This window comes from Triturus cristatus, chromosome 2_2, assembly GCF_964204655.1.
Source record: "Triturus cristatus chromosome 2_2, aTriCri1.1, whole genome shotgun sequence".
Classification (NCBI taxonomy): domain Eukaryota; kingdom Metazoa; phylum Chordata; class Amphibia; order Caudata; family Salamandridae; genus Triturus; species Triturus cristatus.
Window position 1 is genome coordinate 609,311,758 of NC_140582.1, and position 20,155 is coordinate 609,331,912.

Consider the following 20,155-nt stretch of genomic DNA (forward strand, 5'->3'; position numbering starts at 1 on the left):
TTCACTATTGTGTACCCCAGCTGTCGGTGTGGTGAAACTGGGGAAGTGTACTACCCTGTCACGTGAGGAAGCATGGCGGAGTGTTTTACCCTGTGATGTGTGAAGTGGGAAAAAGCAGTGCCCCCTTGCGACGGGAAACACAGGGACGTGTAGTGCCCTGCCGTGTTGTGGCTGGGGACCACACATTCGATTTATTTGTGCTCTCCTGTTTATATTTTTGAAAACTTAGGGGCAGATTTACAAGCCCCTTGCACCACTTTTGCGTCACTTTTCCCCATGTTAAAAATGACACAAAAGTGGCGCAAGGGGATTGTAAATCTGCCTCTTAGTGTACGCGTTAAAAACAATTGCGATTTCCGTGGAGCAATAATAACACAAATTGACTCCCATCGTCTGTGGTGGAGGATTAACGATGAGGGCAGAGTGTGGCGTTCACAAAGATATGTTTTCCGTGCAGTCATGTTTCAGCAGGTTAGGGTGGATTCCATGGGGGAGAGAGGTATTGACGAGGACGCACTATGGCGAAACAAACACAAGCAAATTAGCTTTGATAATAATGTTCAACAGTGAAAGGCCCACATGCCAGTTGTTAGGTTGAGGTGTGGTTGAGGTAAGCTCTTCTGTGCTGGCGGGGCAAAAGCACCGCCAGTGTTTAGGTCGAGCCTCGACAGCGCTTGCTCTGTCTGCAAGACCTGTTGTATTGTATTCAATGGGTTTTAAAACTTTAGATAGTACTTATTGGCTTTTGCTTGTGCCATTCAAAAATGCAGGCTTCTTATTGGTGCAGTTTTGCAAGTGTCCCTCCCCTGTGTGCTTGTGGCGATTTCACATAGTGAACATTTTGTTTGGCCATCACACTGTGTAGCGTGTGATGGCCCTTCCTTTATCTTTTCTTTCTGTTTACAGGGACGTGCATCTGTTTTTCTCCTGGTCCTTCACAGTACGAGCAATCTTAGGTGGATCCAGGAGTGTGCACCCCCCACCCGCTCAGAATAAACATAAAACAGACGTTTCCCCGCCCCATTCACAGCTTGTTTAAACAAAGCTTGTGAACGCTCACCTGTCTCCACATTTACTCGGCCAGGAGAGGCTCGATGCCGGGTGTTAATGCAAACAAATACTAGCCTTCATGTTGTAACCCACACATGTGTATCAAAAATGGAATTCAGATGTTCGAGCCGCCTGAAATCCACTGAACTACACCTTATTTTCACAGAAGGCAGCGAACAGACATGAAGAGAGCAGTGTTCACTTTTACTCTCATCCTACCCACAGATCTCCCGAGGCTTCGCCGGGAGCAACGCTTCATTTTAAAGCTACTCTGACCGGTGGTGCACTAATCCTTGTGCTCCTCGGCAATTGCGCCCTGGATTTCCGCGCTACTTACTTTTAGCTGCTCCCTCCTTTGCACGCTCCCCAGAGCGCCGGCTGCTGATCGCCTCCTCCTGCCGGGCTGCTGCTCGGAGCAGGCACGGGCGAGTCCTCCATCTTGGGCGGCTCTGGGTTAGCGCTGCAGCTGTTTGGCCACTCCCCCCCCTGCCACGCCCCCTCATGTGTCCCTATATTTTGACCAGTCAGCCCCGGCGGCGCAGCGGGCGGGCGCAGCGGGCGCGAAGACGGCGCGCCGAAGTTGCGCCTAAGTTAAGCCCGTCTGCGCCCGTCCGCGACGGGCCGGGACCAGGGGCCACAGACCCTGCTCGGCCTTTAGTCTACACTTCGGTCCAACTGTCTGCTCTTTTCACTGCCCCCCCTCTCTCTCCCTCCCTATTGCACCGTTTAGACACCTTGGGTATCAATGCTCTTCCTTCTTCCTGTCCCCGTCCTGCTGTGCTCAGTCCTACCCTTCCTACATTTGGCATACCCTCGGTTACTTGCCCTCCTCCTGGTCCCCCCCCCAGCTTCTGCTATTTTGCTTAACACTCGTTCTGCGGCCAAAAACCAAACCGCTCTTTCTACTCTTCTCCACAATGATTCTCCTGATTTTCTATTCCTTACAGAAACCTGGTTTTCTTCTGCTTCTCTTCCTGATCTCTTGGCCATTCTACCTGACACCTACTATGCCCTCCGTGCAGATCGCCCGGATGGCAAGGCTGGTGGAGGTGTGGCTATGATTATCCGCTCCTCTTTAAAATTTCAACTTCTTGATCATCCCCCAATACCCAATGTGGACTACCTGGTGGCTCGTTCCCTCAATCTTCCCTCACCCCTCACTGTCGTCCTTCTGTACCGTCCCCCCCAAGCTATGCCGCTTTTTGTGCCCACCCTGCAGGATCTCCTGGCCACTTTGGTGGTTAACAATTCTTCGCTGTTGCTACTCGGCGACTTCAACTTTTGGCCAGGCGACCCCAGGGAGGACTCAGCATCTAAAGATTTCACTGCCACACTCCAGTGTCTTAACTTCTTTTCTCATGTCTTGGTTCCCACCCACACCCAGGGCCATATTCTCGATCAAATTTGGTCCTCTCGCTGCAATATATCATCTACTTCTGTCCTCCCTTGTGTCTGGTCGGACCATTCCATGATCTCCTTCTCTATCCATCTGGGTCCCGCCGAGAAGGCTCCTCTGCCTAAGACCATCTTGGCTCGTAGTTGGAACCAGATCGATATCAATGCTCTCTCCTCTTCTCTGGCCCTATCTGCTCCTGACCTGACTGCTCTGCCACTGGATGATCAGGCTGATGCCATCAATATGTGGCTTTTCTCCTCCTGCGATCAGGCCGCCCCGCTTAAGAAGGTCAAATCGGTCCGTCCCTATGACGCCCACAAATGGTTTACCAGCGACTTAAAAGCCCAAAAACTTGATCTTAGGCGCTCGGAACGTCAGTGGAGACGGAACTACTGCCCCACTCTCCGGCTTAAATATAAAACCCTTCTTAATGAGTATAAAAGAGCTATTTTAGTGGCCAAGACCAAATACTTTACTGAGAGAGTTGCTTCCTCCGCCAACAAATCTCGTGAAATTTTTTCACTTGTCCATAACCTTGCCTTTTCCGATCGTGCGTGCACTTCCCTTCTTCCATCTCAATCCCTATGCTCCTCACTTAATGACTATTTCATTGATAAGATCTCTAACATTAAGGCCAACATCCCTGCTGTATCTCAACCTGTACTCTCTGCTTCTCTTCCTCCACCCCCTTCTTCTCTTAACCACTTCCAACTCATTTCCCCTCAGCTTTTTCTGGACCTGCTTGTTAAGGTTAAGTCTGGCTCTCCCGCGGATTGCGCTCCCGCTCGCATCCTCAGAGTACTCTACACCAGCTGCCCTGACCCACCTCTTGCTCTTCTCAATGCTTCTCTTACTTTGGGTTCTGTCCCTTCTTCATTCAAATCTGCTATTGTTCTCCCTATTCTTAAAAAACCTAGTCTGGATCCTTCTCTTTTATCTAACTTTAGGCCTATCTCTTTGCTTCCCTATCTTGGGAAGATCCTTGAAAGCCACGTCACATCCTGCTTGTCCACCTATCTCGAGGAGAACCATCTTTTGGCCACCCATCAGGCGGGTTTCCGCCCTGGCCACTCCACTGAGGGAGTGGTGCTTGCGGTCATGGATGAACTTAAGGGGAAAGCTGATCTGAATCTCCCCCAAGCTCTGGTCCTCCTCGACTTGTCCGCTGCGTTTGACACGGTCGATCATACCATTCTTCTCGACCGTGTCAGCACAGCGGGCATTCAGGGCATTGCCCTTTCTTGGATCGCGTCCTTCCTTCAAGGCAGGACGCAAGCAGTTCACCTTTCCGGTTTCTCTGCTCCCCCTCGTTCGGTTTCCTGTGGGGTTCCGCAGGGCTCTTCCCTCTCTCCTCTTCTTTTCAATCTCTATATTCGTCCCCTTGTCTTCTCTCTTCTCGAGCTGGGGGTCTCTGTGTATAATTACGCCGATGACCTCCAGCTCGTCTTTGATCTCTCTTCTCGTCTTGTTTCCCTCCCCAAGCTCTGTTCCACTCTAGTTTTCATCTCTCAGTGGATGAGCTCCAATCATCTGAAGCTTAATCCAGATAAAACGGAGCTTGTCCTCACGGGTGGTCCCTCCAATCCCTGGTCCCTTGCTCATTGGCCCCTCTCTTTTGGTCCCCCCCCGGTTCCGGTTTCTTCTGTCCGGACCTTGGGCATTAAGATTAGCCATGACCTGTCCATGCATTCACAAATCAGTTCCGTTGTCTCTTCGTGCTTCTTTTCCCTTCGTCTTATTCGTAAGATTTCTCGTTTTTTTTCTGTTGATGCCCTCAAAACCATTGTCATCGCTCTTGTCATCTCTCGCCTTGACTATGGAAATGGCCTGTACGTTGGCATCCCCGCCTATGAAACTCGTCGACTTCAGGCCATTCAAAACCAGGCGGCCCGTCTTATCTTTCGCCTACCCAAATTTTCTCACATAACACCCACTCTTAAGTCTCTTCATTGGCTCCCTGTTTATTTTAGATCCTTCTTCAAACTTGCCTGTTTGGCCTTTCGGGCTCATCATCATTCTGCCCCTCATTTCATCAATTCCCTCATCACTTCCCACGCTCCCAGACGAACTCTTCGGTCCTCATCACTTTCTTTGCTTCACGTCCCCCGCTTTCGCAAAACTCGTAATGGGGGCACCCGCTTCTCGGTCTTGGCCCCCCGGTTTTGGAATAGTCTTCCTCTCTCTATTCGTTCCATTCCCATCTACACCCACTTCCGTAAGGCCCTCAAAACTTTCCTGTTTTCTCAGGCTTTTCCTAGCTAGTCCTTTTGGGTTTCTTTGTGAGCTTGGATGAGTCCTCAGCGCCAGGAAGCCGCTTGGCCACAGTGCGCTTAATCAAATTCCCCTTTTCATTTCATTTAATTTCACTAGTGATTCTGTAGCGACAAACTAAAGGGCGATGGGTGCACCCAGCGGAAGGCGAAAATAGGCTAAACATTCTTTTTCTTTCACGAAACGAAAAGCACACAAATCAGTGTTGAAAGGCTCTTGTAGCTTTTGTAAACACTGATAAACTTATCGCCTGTTGGCTGGCTCAAGTTTGAAGCTAAGATACGAGTCTTACAGACTTGTAAATAAAATACAACACCTCTTATCCGTAGATCGGTAAAGGTCAAGGGATCTCACATTTCTGTCTTCTGCAATGACCGTATGCAGTGGGTTATTCCGTAAAGAGGCTCTGAAGTTTTTATTTTATGTTATCATTATGTTATAAAACGAGTTCCTTCGTTTGCTGGATCTGCTCAAGCTAGGCTTCGCTCTTCAGTAAGACAAAAGCAATGAGTTGCTTGAACAAAGTGAGGATAGTGATTTGTAGGCCCTATCTTTTGCTATAGTTTAAATTAAGGTAAAACAAACTACATTTTCATCTTCAAAACAAAAACAAAAACGAGATTTAGGGGCTCGCTTTCCTGCTCTTGAAGCTGACTTAAGGGAGGAAACACATCCACCAAGAAGGAAATAGTCACAAAAAACACAAATGTTAAAGTCTGATGCGAACATATGACTGGTGAGCAAATGCAGTTCGGAAAACCAAAGAGGCGGAGGCATGCCCACTCAACTACTCTTTTAGGTCCTTATTTTGAAAATATTGTTTTGCCGAGGTGCTAATAGCACACTCGGGTGTCCCACTAGTTTAGGTGCACCATTACTGCCCTATTAAACGTTTTACCCTATAGAATGGAAAATTACTGTAGAAATCTGTTTCCACACACCTTTTTGCAGTTATTTTCCGATATCCCTGCCATTTATCAGGTACATGTTCTTCCTTACACAACTCTGTGATAATACTGCACATTTCAGATTCACCATTTCGTAACTTGTGTTTCTTGCTTAATCAGGAATTCTGTCAAACTCTGAATGAGGGCCATAGAGTTTTTATGGTAAATATGCAGTTGTAGTGCTAATCAAGAGTATGTTGCAGAAATCGTGTTTCCATGGGATTTCTACAATTAATGGTATGGAACTAGCTTTCTATCACTGTGCCAGTTCCTGTACAGATTTTTCCATGTCTGTCATTTATAGTTATCATAGTTAGTCAGTTGACGCTTTGAATGAATGAATGAAAGAACTTTTATATAGCGCAACGTTCACTCCAAGGAGTATCTGTGCACTGTTTGCGGGGGAAAAAAGGCACCTGGATAGGAGAAGAGCTGGCACAGATCTATGATGCCAGAGTATTAGATAAGAGACATAACAGTGTTATCTGGGATACCAAAGATCCAAGTTTTTAAGGACTTCCTAAAATTGAGTTCCGTTTGTGTGTGTCTAAGTTGTGTTGGCAAGGAGTTTCAGGCTTTGGTCCCTAGGACCGCCAATGTCTTTCCACCCCTAGTTTTAAGTTTAAAATTGGGTACTGTTAGAAAGTTCTCAGAAGATGACTGTAGAGTGCGTTGGGTGGTGTATGGTTTAGTTTTGACATTTAGATATTCTGGTCCGTTTTTTTGTTGTTGTTTTATAAATGATGGTCAGGACTTTAAAAAGAATCCTCTTATGGACCGGCAGCCAATGGAGGGTTTTTAGTGCTGTTGCTGAGGAGGAGTCTCTGGGTAGTTTGAGTACCAGCCTCGCTGCAGCATTCTGGACTACCTGTAGTCTTCGCAGGACCTTTTTATTGGTTTCCTGCATAAAGACTATTGCAGTAGTCCAGACGGGATAGGATTAAGGCTGCTACCACCGTCTTCTTGGCCGGCATAGGAAGTAGATCGAAGAATTTTCTGAGGATCTTTATTACTTTAAACACTTGCCTGCCACAGCGAGTGCTTGCTTGTGGAAGGATAGTGTGCGATCGAATTTTATTCCCAGATTTCTCACAGTGTCTACTGTATTAGGAGGTGGAGACGAATTTGATGTACACCATTGGACCAGTCTGATTACATTGGTCTTGTCAAACAGCATAATCTCAGTTTTAGAGCTGTTACATTTCAGATGATTCCGTTGCATCCAATCCATCACTGCTGTTAGCCAGTGGTGAAATGTTTCTTCTGCCACTGTAGAATTTTTATTGAGGGTGAGGATGAGTTGAGTGTCATCTGCATAAGCGATGCATTCAACATCATAAGTGCCCATCAGAAAAAGCAGTGGTGTCATATAAAGGTTAAAAATGGTTGGGCTCAAGGCCGAACCCTGAGGAACCCCTGATGACAGTCCTTTTTCTTGCGATTTGTAACATACCAATGTTACAATCTGATGCCTGTTTTCTAAAAAGGATGTAATGCAGGCCAATGCATTGTTCGTAGTTCCACTGCATGCAAGTCTGTCTCTCAGAATGTCATGAGAGACCGTGTCAAACGCCGCTGACAAGTCCAACAGAAACAGTACCGCATCCTTTCCCTGATCCATGGCAAGTTTTAGAGACTCAGTGGTGTGCAGTAGTACTGATTCTGTTGAATGACTTGGTCGGAAGCCAGATTGCTTGGGATAAGACGTTAGTTTCTTGCGTGAAATCATTAATTTGGATGTTAACAAGTTTCTCTGCAATTTTACTCACGCATGGCAACAATGAAATGGCCTCATATTGGAAAGGGTTGTGGGATCTGAAAGTTTCTTTTTTTGAAGTGGCTTCACAGCAGCAGTTTTCCAGCTATCGGGGATTGAGGTTAGCCTAAAGGTAGCATTTATGATCTGATTAATGATGGGATTTATGGTATCCACCAGCGCATCTAACATTTTTGGGGTACAAGAATCGAAAGGCGAGTCAGATTTACAGGAGAGAATAGCTTGCCTGGTTTGTTCTAAGTTGATCTCCTTAAAACATGTAAGTTACTTTTTTCTTTTTCCTGTGCTCAGGACGTTGTGCATTTGGGGGAGTGTTTTCGTGAAGTCTTTCTTTAAGTCAAGGACTTTGTTATCGAAGAAGTCGGCGATTCGATCACATAGGTCCTGTGAACTCATACAGTTGTTATTGAGTGCTAGGATAATGTGCTGCATGGCTAAATACTTACAATGTCCCAAAGGCGAGACCACTTGCATTGCAAATGCTTGTTTTAGTTTGGGAACGGAGTAATCCGTTTCAGGCCAAGGTGAGATTTCATTTTTCTCCGAAAGACTGTGTCTGTGTGGAAGGATAGAAATTCACTTCCTTTGTCACTTGAGGGACTAGGCACTGAGATTTGGCGAGGGGAGAAATATTTGACTGTATGTTGTAGAAAAGGGATTTAGCTGGATTAAGGGAAGTGCCAATGAGTGCTTGAGAGATGTGGCTTTGGTTGCAGTGATGGAATGTTTATAGCTTCTTCTCAGGGCCTCAGTTCTGTGTGAAGCAGCGGGAACTCGGAAGCGCGCCAAGCATTCTCCTGGAGATGAACATAGCTGAGGTTCTTCAAGCAAGAATTGGTGATTGAGCCCAGACAAATAACACCATCCCCTCACCCCTCCAGACAACAACCATAAAGTGCATACTGCAACTTTTCAAACCTGGCATTTCCATTTGGCGACATTGCGAGATCTTGGCAAACCTGCTATCCAAACCGTACGTCTGCAAATTTCAGAACAACATAGAACAGGCTGAAGTCTGTGCTAAGTACTATACTGAAAGAAATGCCCTTGCGAGATGTCAAATGCTTCCCGTAACTTCTTTTTTGTTATGGAAGTTATGTGGGTGCGCCTTTGTAAAGATGAGGCGTGCAGCAAGAAAGTCCAAAAGTGGGCTGTTTATTTGATACACAGGAGTCCACGTCTGTAGCTGCCCACCAGCAGGAGATCAGCAGGGAGGAACTCCTGATGAGGTGAGGCCGGAACATGGAATCAAGCACAAATGCATACAGAACTGAAAGAATACAAATGTCACACGCACACACATGCAGATTTCAGTAAAACATCTTGCGTGCAAGCGTCACCATCAAAACATCATGCACGCGTGTGAGCACAGACAACTGAAGTTATCATTACAACAGCCTTACATTCCATTCTGCTCTGTGGAAATTAAATTGAGAGTTTTGTCTTTCTCTCATTTATCTCTGTCAGAAACATTCAAAGTGCCGCCTTTCTTCAGGTATAGCAGCCGCTATGGCTTGCGCTATCTGTATGGAAAAGTATCAATTATTTAATAGTGCCAAGCGACACTTCATGCCACGGGACAGTGTGCCCATGTTAAAATCTTATCAGGTATTTTATTTAGGCGCATCTCCTGGATACTGGGACATCACCCGTGCTACTTCTTTCACCTCCTAGTAGACCGGTGTCCACCATAAAGTAAAGTGAACAGAGGCTTACATTTATAATGAAATGCCTTTCTGAATCCTGGTATGATTTTGATGTGAATAAACGGGAATTCCTAAATTCTTTAATTGGCAAATGTCAAATAAATTTAGGGCTTTAAAAGTCATGCATCCCATATGCCAGACCATTTTTACTGTTTGTGCTTTCCAAGGCTTTTTCTTAGAATTTGAATTAATAAGGCTTAGAGGCTGCGTAGGCGTGAGAAGAGTTAGTGCCCAATTATGGGTCTCAAAGCAAATCACAAAGCCATTCTGTGGAAGCTGAGAAACAGGGTGGCTGTCTGATTTGCATGAAGTCATCTGGTATGCCACAACCAGGTGTCGGAATGTGTTATACGTTGAGGGATCAGAGACAGTTACACCAGGGAGACTGATGGAAGGATGGATGGCATCTCCTTTGGCATAAAGCAACTAGGTTTTGGTAACCCCGAGACCTCTGGGCATATTTACCAGGAATTGGCATAGGGCAGCGTCGCAAATCATTTTGATGCGCTGCCCTACGCCAATTCAAAAGAAGGACAGGAATGCACCATATTTACAAGATACGGTTCATTCCTGTCCTGGTGTTCCCTTGAGTGTAATTTGAAGCCGCTCCTGGGAACGTTAATTTGAGTGTGCATTGGCGTGCTCATACAGCGGCACGCACACTAGAACGCTAACCTGTGAGGGTGTCTGTTTTGTTTGAGACAGCATCAGAGCTAGGATGTTTGAGAAATTATAAACATGAGATTCGTCTAGTCAGAATAACAAAGTGGGTCATTGCTCTACAGGAACATAATTTCGAAATTGAATATTTGCCAGGTGTAAGAAATACTATAGCTGATACGCTTTCCTGGTTGGTTCCTGTATGCAGTGATGAACGTGGTGTGGATGAAATGTTGGATGGGGTTTATGAATTTCTATGCGCAGTTGATTGCAGTGTCATTTCAGGGGGAAAATGGCATGAGGAGTTGAGAACAGATAAAATTCTTTATGAAGTGATGAATTTAGTGTGGAAGAGTGGAGAAGTAAAAAACATGGGTCTGAAGGTTCTCAGGCTTATTGGTGCCTGCCTAAAGGATGAATTGTGTACTAATAGAGATTTGCTGTTTAGAGGAACTAGACTTATACCACCTAACAGTCTTAAGGAAGAGTTGTTTCATCTGACTCATGAGACACATCAAGGTATGTCACAGAATAAAGAGAGGCTGTGATGTTCATATTGATGGCTGGGTATGGTATGGCAGGTTGAGAGAGTGGTGCATGATTGTTTACTGTGTGCACTTAGTGAAAAGTCTAAATAAACTAGAGTTCATTCTATGGTTGTCAGGGAACGACACAATGGACCATGGAAGGAGAGTGCAGTTGATATTTTAGGTCCATGGTGAAAGTCAACAGATGTTTCTCATAGTGGTACTGGACATGTTTACAAGAGGGCCAGAGGTTTGCTTCACAAGTGCTATAGAGAGCAAGCAAGGTATTGAAGGAACACATGGTGAGGGAAGGGGTTCTGGACACCTTGCTTAAGGACAATGGGGTGCAACTCACATTCAGGGAAATAGAATAATTGCACAGTAACAGGGGAATAAAGCACAAGTAGTGTGTGTTAAACGACCCAGAAACGAATGGAATGGTTGAGAGGTTAATCGGGGTGTTCAAGGAAACCATCATGTTAGTCAAGCCCCCTCTTTGAATTGGAAAGAAGAAGTTATGAAAAGGATTGAATTGTATAGAGTTACCCCACATTGCACAACAGGGAAACACCTTTCAAACTGTTTCGAGGTAGGCTTCCCAATACCTCTGTGAAGCCCGCCTGGGTCCACAGTTACGAGTCTGAATTGTAAAAGGGTGTAGGTGGTGATGCCTGGCATCAGAGAGAAGAGGAAAAAGTGAAGGCTGTGAAGAAGATGGAGGTGAAAGTTGGTGACTTTGTTATGATCAAACGTTCTGGAAAGAGGAGTGTTTGTCCTCAATTTACAAAACCTATTTAAGTTATCAGATGTTTTAAAAATGCTGTCAAAACTCAGGATCATCGCATATGGAACCTCTACAACATTGTCTTGTACAAAGGAGCTTCGAACAATAACAAGATGGAAGTTACGTGAGATGAGGGAGTGGTAACAAGGAGATCCAGTAGATTTGTGAAGAAACCTGGGTATTTGAAGGACTGTGTTTAATTTGTTGTTGAATGCTAAGATGTCTCTGCAAATCCACCACTGTTGTACTGTATGTACCTGTACAGATGTTGTCCTTAAGTTTAAGTTTTTGATATCATTTGAATTATATAGAAATTGTGTTTTGTTGGTTTGTTAAAGAAAGGAGGTGTGTTGCAGATGGGCAAGAGAGTGACTGTCTGATATGGATGAGTGTGGAACATCATGATGTCATCTGGAATGTCACAACCAGCTGACGGAAAGTGTTATGGTTTGAGGGATCAGAAACTGTTACACAAGGGAGACTGGTGGAAGGATGGGTGGGATCTCCTTTGGAATAAAGCAATTAGATTTTGGTAACCCTTCACCCTCTGTGTGTTATGTATGGAGCTGAATACTTGAAATGCCACACATTTCTTTTATCTTTTGTGTAGTGAAGCAAATGTATCAAGATTTGATAATACACAGAGCTCATTGAAGCCTGGGTAGCAGTAGTGCAAGCTTACTTTTAACGGAAATCTTGTAGCAGCAAAGTTGCAAACTTCCCTCTTCCACACTAAATGTGAAGTCGCAGTGCAAGCTTCCCTTGCACATGCAGAAGTTACTGAAGGGTCAGTGGGCATGCAAGCTTCCCTTTCACACTCTGAAAAGTTAGAAGTTAAAGCCCATGCATTAGCACTGCAACCTACCCTTGTTCTGCACCATCGATGAGCTCTCGTATGGTATGGGACTCCGTGCGAGAAGTTTAGATTTTCCAAGGCCCACAGCCGTTTTCAAGAAAGTGAAATGACACAGACGGAGGGAGACTTATCGGTGTTTCTGTATGAGCGTGAGAGGCTCTCTGACACTGAGCCGAGATGCCTAGGCCTATGAGGGCATTCATAGTATACAGTCAGTACATGCGTATTATGTTGTGTTGTGTTATGTCAATTATGTGATCCAGCTTGTAAGTGAAAACTTTACCTCTCCATGTGACCCTGCACTTGGCTTTTAGTTGAATACCATCCTACAGTTTTACTGACAATTGACCATAACTCATCCCCCAACCCTTTGGTTCTTGAAGGAAGATGGTTCCATTTAGTGATACTTGTTTTCTTGTCTCTTTAAACTCCTAACTGGTATAATTGTGCATAAGCAGAACGCGTCTCCACGTTTACTCGAGTCCTTGAGTATCATGGGGGCATATTATCAAGACAGGCGATAAAATTATCGCCACTTTAGCGGCAGAAAACTGCCGCTAAAACGGCGATAATGGGCGTGATAATATGCTCTATGGAATTCTAATTGAAGCCCATGTTAGATGTGAAGGACATCTAACATGAGCTTCAATTGGAATTCCATAGAGCATATTATCAAGCCCATTATCGCCGCTTTAGCGGCAGTTTTCTGCCGCTAAAGCAGCGATAATTTTATCGCCTGTCTTGTTAATATGCCCCTTATTTTTTCTGATAAACAACTCTCTATTGAGCAGAACTAATCCGGAGCTCTTGGAATCAGAATTCCTAGATAATGCGCTGCTTTGGCAGAGCAATGTTACAGCTAAAGCCACAAACTGTGATAGTGCTGTCCTCCCGCAAGCTGCTCAGAATGAACACAGATGGAGTCATTTCGAGACGAGCGCTGGTGTTAAAGCTGGCGCAGACGGGATTTCCGCCCATTTTAACACCAGCTCCAACCCCAGCTGAGGTGGAAGTGGTCTTGCTCGCCTTTTGCCCGGGCAGGCACCAGCAGTATTTGCCTGGTGGCAATACCCGGGGTAACATACCCCCCAGGGCTCGAGTCGGGGTACCACGCGGGTGGACGGCGTCCCCCCACTTATTTTACCAGGTTTTTCCGGGTGGATGCCGTCCCCCCTGCCCAAAAGCTGGACAGCATTGTGTGAGCAGAGAGCCCGGGTGGGAGGGAAGTTTCCCGTAAATTACCAAAGATATGCTAATATTTGTAATTGGAGACTTTAAGAGGCACCGCACCGGTGGTGTGTGCAGGCTGGAGTGATTGGGAGGCGGAGCGAGCAGGCGTTGGCGGTTAACGCTTGGAATGTGTGTCCTTCTGTATCTTGTGCACTTTTGAGCACTTCGTTGTGCAACTGGGGCACCCCCTCGGGGGAGTGGGGGGGAGGGGGGGTTGCAAAGGACATCGAGGAACAGACCAGGGGTAGCAGTGCTGTGAAATGCCCCGTCATCTAAAGGCATATGAATACTCATGAGATTCCTGTTGTGACGTCACTTCCGGTGACAGCGTCCCCCCACTTCTTTTCATGAGATTCCTGTTGTGACGTCACTTCCGGTGACAGCGTCCCCCCACTTCTTTTCATGAGATTCCTGTTGTGACGTCACTTCCGGTGACAGCGTCCCCCCACTTCTTTTTTTAGGACTTGTGCCCTGATACCCCCATAGAACGTATAACATGGGTGTCAGGGGAGAGGATGGTCTGACGGCTAGATGGCCGACTTTGGTGCTGGAAATCAAGGTTCGAGCCTCGGGGTCGCGTTCACATTCTGTGATTCTGGGCAAATCACTTAATCTCCCCGTGCCTGAATGCGTCCTTGTGTAATGTAACCGGCACTCATGTAAAGCGCTCCAATACCTTCGGGTCGAGTTCGTGCTATATAAAATATACATTAAAAAAAAAAAGTAAGCACAAAGACACAGAAAAAACCTGTGCTGTTTCTCCCGATATTTTCCCGCCAAGGTGTAAATCGGTCACAAATACTTTCTAGGCACCTTGTGAAAATGTTATTTGTGCCGAATATGGTTCATAGTGCAGCGCCTCAATGGCACGGATCACGGGCATCATAAAGGCTTCGACACACCTAAAACAAATAATTAAGAGTGGAAAATCAGGCGCACAGGTGTTCTCTGTGGGCCTGAACTGCTGAGAGTGCCTGAGTACACATCCGCCAGCTCAGGGTAAATGGCAGTGACCGAGGGGTTGCAGGAAGGAGGGAAGAGATTTACGTGAAATGTGGGGGGTGCCTGAACCATCCAATCAAAGTCATCACTGGGACAGAGAAAAACAACCGACCACTCCTGGCTATCCCAGGCAGCTCTGGACGGGCACCCCTGGGACAGGAGAATGGCACAGCCTGGAACCCCTGGCTCTCACAGAGAAGAGCTTTTGCAGCCTCACAACGTCACATGTGAATATGCAGCATTCACTGCGGTTTAAAAAAAATGTTTGGGGAGTTTTTCAAAAGCATTCAGTGTTTGATACGTTCTAATACCTACTGCAGAGATCTCCAGTTGCTTAATACCAGGTTGCACCACATTCTCCCTTTTCTTTGTATTCTGGCACTTGCAGCCTTCATTGATACAGGGAAAAGTACGACATTAGATTACACGAATGCAAATAATAGAAGCAGGTGTGGATAAGCCACACACCTGGCACTGAATAAAATGAGAGCTAATCTACTGGAAGTTTATCAGATCACTTTCTTCTATTGTAGTCAAAGCAAATAGTGCAGTTCCTATTCAAAGACGTTTTGTAAAACATGTTTGCACGGTGCCAGCCTTTATTATAGCACTGTGTTTAGTTTTCAGAGGATGGTTCACACTTGACGCTTGGTGGTTTACCCACAGTCTTTTTCTTCGGTTCAGAAGCAAAGGAAACCCCCTAAAACTGAGTGACCACCCTAAACACACCTCTGCCTCAAGCACTAAATGTAAGCATCACCCATTATGTGCCTGTCCTAGTAGTACTGTAGTGATGCTATGGACCCTAAAGTCCCCCTACCACCTGCTAAAACCCAGTAATAACTGGGGTGCTGGCAGAACCTCACATTACTGGGATCCGGCACCACTGCACCTGCTGTGCCAAGCCTCAGCCTCCTGATTGGCCTATTCTCTCCTCCCTCGGTCAGCACCTTCCCCTGGTACACTTCTCATGCGCAGGCAGGTTTGCTGTTATACCATTTCTGATTTTCCACAAAACCATGTGCCTCGTTGGATGCAGAACACAAGTTCCTTAAATAAAAAGTTAATTTAATCTGCACCAGCCTAATTATAAGATTTAAGAGACAAGAAGAAGCACAACTTGTAGTAGTACCTGTAAGTGGGCAGGTACCTTGTCTGCTCAAATATGCTGTGCTCTTAGACTCAGTGAAAAGTAGCTTTTCCCCGTGAAAATAGCGTATTTTAGCAGCAGGAGCTTGGAGACGCCAGTGGGCGCTGCTTCACAAACACGCGCTGGGGAGCAGAGTGGCGACAAGCTCAAGATGTGCCCTAGCTCAGTGGTGCTGCGCAGGGCGGCCAACGCTGCTCTGACACACCCCCAGAGCCAAAAAAGTAAGGCCTTGTGAGAAGGGGCAAAGAGTGTGGCGAACTATACAAATCTCCCCTCAGTCCGCACAGAGTCTAAAAACTGGGGCAGCTACACATCTTGTCTTGGACCCTTTGCCTTACCTTGACCCGTTACAGTGCTCTAATGCCTTTTGGCTAGGTTCACGCTGCACAAATACCACATACATACACCTAACAATGTTCCAGCTGGTTCGACAGCACTGGGAAGTAATTCCAACAGTGTCCTGAATATGGATCTAGCCTGGGAAATGAGACTGCACAGCAAGAGCATGAAATAAAATCTGCCGGGGCTTTCTGAGTCCTGAGGGCTGAGGTATCTGTGGAGTGGCCTACATTGCAATGAAAGGCACACTGAGGGTCTCATTTATGAGAAGTGACGCATCGCTGCGTGAAAACAGCGCTGCATCACTTTTCATTACGCCCTCCTTTCGACATGACGGATGCGTCATATTTACTGTATGATGCATCATGTTGCAAGGAATGATAGATACGTCAATTTTACTGACGTATCTGTTGGTGCAAAAATTATGCATTGCTGGAGTTGTGTCGGAAGCGTGAGGCAACTCTAGCAATGCACGGGAGAGAGCTCTGAATATAGCACAGCGTCACACTTCTGCCTGCCATGAGGCAGGCATAAAGATTTGACGCATTTGCGTCCTAGAAGTGGTGCAGTGAAATCTCATAGATTTCACGGCATCACTTCTATGGGGCTTACTTGCGTGGGAACGCCCCCCTGCATACATTATACCTGACGCAGGTATAATGTAGCGCAGGGGTTTACAAAGTGACGCATCTGCTTAGATGCATCACTTTGTAAATAGGGTGCAACAGTGGCATTCTTTATGCCACCGATGTGTCACAAAAATGGATGCAACGGCAGCGCAAAACTGTCGCATGGCCTCATAAATAAGGCAGAGAGTGTTTTCCCAGTGACATTTTATTTTTCACCTGGCCGAATGTACACGGGATGCATGGATCACGTGTTCTTGTGAGAGTTATATATGACTACTTCCACGTCAAACTTATTGTAGACCATACCATGTGGTGCCTGAATGCTTAGTCTCTAGTAGGTGAGATGTTAGGGGAATATTAGAATAAGGAAACTGCAGAATGCTTCCAAAACACAGGACACTCTGTAGGGAGAGCACTTTGCGAGTAGTGTTAAGTGAGTACGTTGAACTTAAATCTGAGGATGAATGACGTGGATACAGCTACAGGGATGGTGTTGTATTGTCCAGGTAAACCAGGCAATCTGATCCACTAGTTTAGTGCAAGAGATGGAAATTCTACTTATGTATAAGGTAGATTGGATGTCTTCGGCGCGCTGAAACCTGCGAATATTTAGCTAGTGTAGATAGTGCAGATAATGACGTCATGCTGTACAATACGGCGTCTAAAGAAGAGCTCTATTTGTGGCACAGGGGTCATACGTTCATGAAGAATCTGGGTTTGGATATCAGACCCCACACTTCCAAAGGGAAAAACTGAGATCACTACTGTCGCTGCATTTTTCAGAGCTTCACATTAGATATCCAGCACTCAGTGGCCAACCCGAGCACCTGCAGATTTATTAGTAAACATGTCGACCAGATGAGGATGTCGTGATTGCTGCGGACACGGCAGAAGTTCTGTTGAAAAAATTATTCTGAACCATAGCGTTGACATCCCCACAACCACGTTACTTAAGGGCACAAACACAAGCCAGTGTACTAAGGAGGGAGAGTTGACGTTTTTGATAATGCAATCCACCCCTGAAACAGAGGGACCAGGCCCAATCCACCCTACTCTGCCTATCATCAAGATATAATTGGCAAAAGCCTCTATTGCATGCAAGGCAATCCAAAACTTTGTTACTGAGCTCATTGTTAGTCTCTTCCTGCCTTCTGTACAAGGAGGGACCTCCAATGGGAATGGTCACGTAGGGGCATGCAGCTGGAGGCAGATTCATTTTAGTCTGGGTTATGTGCTGCTTGCAGTGAGGTTGTCTCTCCAAGCACTGATTTGATAGAGATCCAGCTCTACTCAGCAGTGAACTGGTTGCTTCAGGAAAAATTGGGTGCATCCCAGGTGTGATTCTGTCCCCAGACTCTGCTGCTAAAGGGATAGCATGTGATTGGCTAGACTAAGCACCTTCACTCACTTCTGCGCTGTCTCAAGCTGTGGCAAAAGAAAGGTGGAGGATTTATCTGACTTAGTCCCAGATTTTACCTGCTCTGATTGGTAGTGTTGCGTTAATATTAGCCCAATCTGCAGTTCCATAGCTTTGAGCCACTCAATGAGAGGGAACATTTTGGCATATAAAGGCTCCTTAACTTTGCCACAACAGATTCCCATATAGTGATCAGTACTAAGTTAGTACGGGCATATAGTCCTTGTGGCCTCTGTCGAGTGCGTAGGAAGGGGGGTGGCAAATTAACAGAGGCATTAGCAGAAGATGCTATGATTACTCCAGTATTGGAACTTTCATAGATTCCCATTGCTTGTATCATTCCCCGTCGTTGAGATGGGAGTCCCCGGTATACATAAAATAGCCATAGAAATTAGTACAAAAAACAACTAGGCTTAGGCACATTCTAGTTTTGTAGCATATTCACCTCTTTTTGTAAAAGAGACCAAATAAAATTAACAGCCAATCAGAATAGCCTCACCCCTTGGAACCTTCCTGAGAGAGCCTCAGAGCCTCAGATTTTCTACCGTACATTGTGCGAGGGAGTCTCCACTGAGCTCTGCTTAGTTTTTTCCTGTTTACCCTTATCTTGAACCTGTTTTTCCCTCTACAACATCTACACTACGTGGTCAACATGTCGGACAAGGAGAAGAAAGCTCTCTTCAAGGCTTGTGCCACATGCTCCAAGAAGAGGCTTTATGTGGAGGACAAACATAAAGACTGTATTTATTGTTTGTATCCTGACCATAAGGCGGCAGACTGCAAAATTTGTTGTACCTTCTCCACGAAGACCTTGCAAGACCGTGAGGGGCATCTGTTAACTTGGCTCCAAAGGCTTAAGTCAAGAAAAGATCCTGTCGCCAGTGACAGTGATGACACTTCCTCTGCTGCTTCATCCAGGAGGTCTCTAAAGAGGGGTGGGTCTTCTCCTTCTCCTTCTTCAGACCCCCCTTCTAAAGCCTTACAAAAGACCTCTCATAGGTCTGACAGGCGTAGTCCCATCAAATCTCTTCACCAAGGTGTAAAGTAGAGGGAAGGACTTGTCCCAGGAGTGGCACTGGAAAAGAAGGCGAGGTATGTGCCTTCTTCTTCTTCTCCTGAAAATCTAAAAACTTTTAAGAAATCAGCTTCAGTCCCAGCTGATGGAAAAGCTGAGAAAAACGTTCGCTCATCGACGACGGCAACATCCATTCAGTTGACGACAACTTCGAAGATTCTGTCAACATCTACTTTGGCTCCGTCGATGGGCTGGTCGACGAGAGTTTCCTTGTCCCCACCAGCGCTTAAAGGATCGGTGTCAACGGCTTCGATGAAGACACCAGGCTCTGATGTGCTGTTTACTCTGTCGTCGATGGCCACACCGACGACTTCCACGTCAACAAGGATGACAACGATGATGGTGGCGACGGCTACCACGTCAATGACGATGGCTTCGACCCATGATAATGACGATGGTCTCGACAACGATTCCGTCTATGGATTCCCTCGCTTCGTCAACGGCTCCAACATCGTCGTCGACGGCTTCGCCGAAGACCTCGTCGACGATACAAGATGTGGCGATTACGATTCGGAGATGCCGCATTACACCGGAGATGACTTCTCCCAGGAAGGTGACACCTCTGCCTCCTGCTCTCCTTCTAGAAGAGGAGGTTTCTGATGAAGAGGATGGACCTTACGGTATTGCTGTTTGCCCATCACAGCTAAATGTGAAATACCAGGACACGGACTCGGGATTGTACGATATGGATCAGCAACACTATGAGCCCCCGGTAAGGTCTCATGAGGATTATCAGCAGGAGATAGTCTGTATGCCATGCTCTCTCATCACAGACTTACAATTCATTCTATCAGATTACCGGCAGAGATTTCCTACACATTCTCCGGCCCCGGATGCAGTGCAAGTACCGGCTACTCCGCTTGCTCATCCTGTTACACCCCAATTTCCTCCACAAGCATCATTGCCTGGGTTTCCAGAACCGCAGCCAGTAATCCCTGTCAAGGATGATACATCTGACGATGACCAGGGGACCACCTGTTCCGGACCCCGACAGGGAGTGGGATGGTTACATCATTCCGGATCCCGCTTCTCCTGCTCCAGAGCTGGTGGATTCCCCCCCTGCAGATATTGGGGGTTTCCATAATCTAATGGAAAGGGCGTCTAAAAGATTCGATCTGCCCATACCAACGGTGCAGCCGGACAGTTTCTTGTATGACTTTAAGGAGCTCTACAGAAAGTCAGTCCGAACCATCCCAATAGTGGGTCACGTCTAGGATGAGGGGCTGAAAGTGATGAAGGCACCAGCCACAGTAACACCTGTTCTTCCTCGTCTAGAGAAGAAATATAAGGCCCCCGACGATAGCCCAGCTTGTTTAGTCAGCCAACCTAAACCGGATTC

The 20,155-nt window shown here is 46.2% G+C and overlaps 1 protein-coding gene across 1 annotated transcript in view; it reads left to right on the forward strand.

The window, feature by feature from the left end:
• CPE (carboxypeptidase E) overlaps positions 1 to 20,155 on the forward strand; it is a 357,745-nt gene that overhangs the window by 317,249 nt on the left and 20,341 nt on the right. The gene's annotated exons all lie outside the window — the stretch shown is intronic.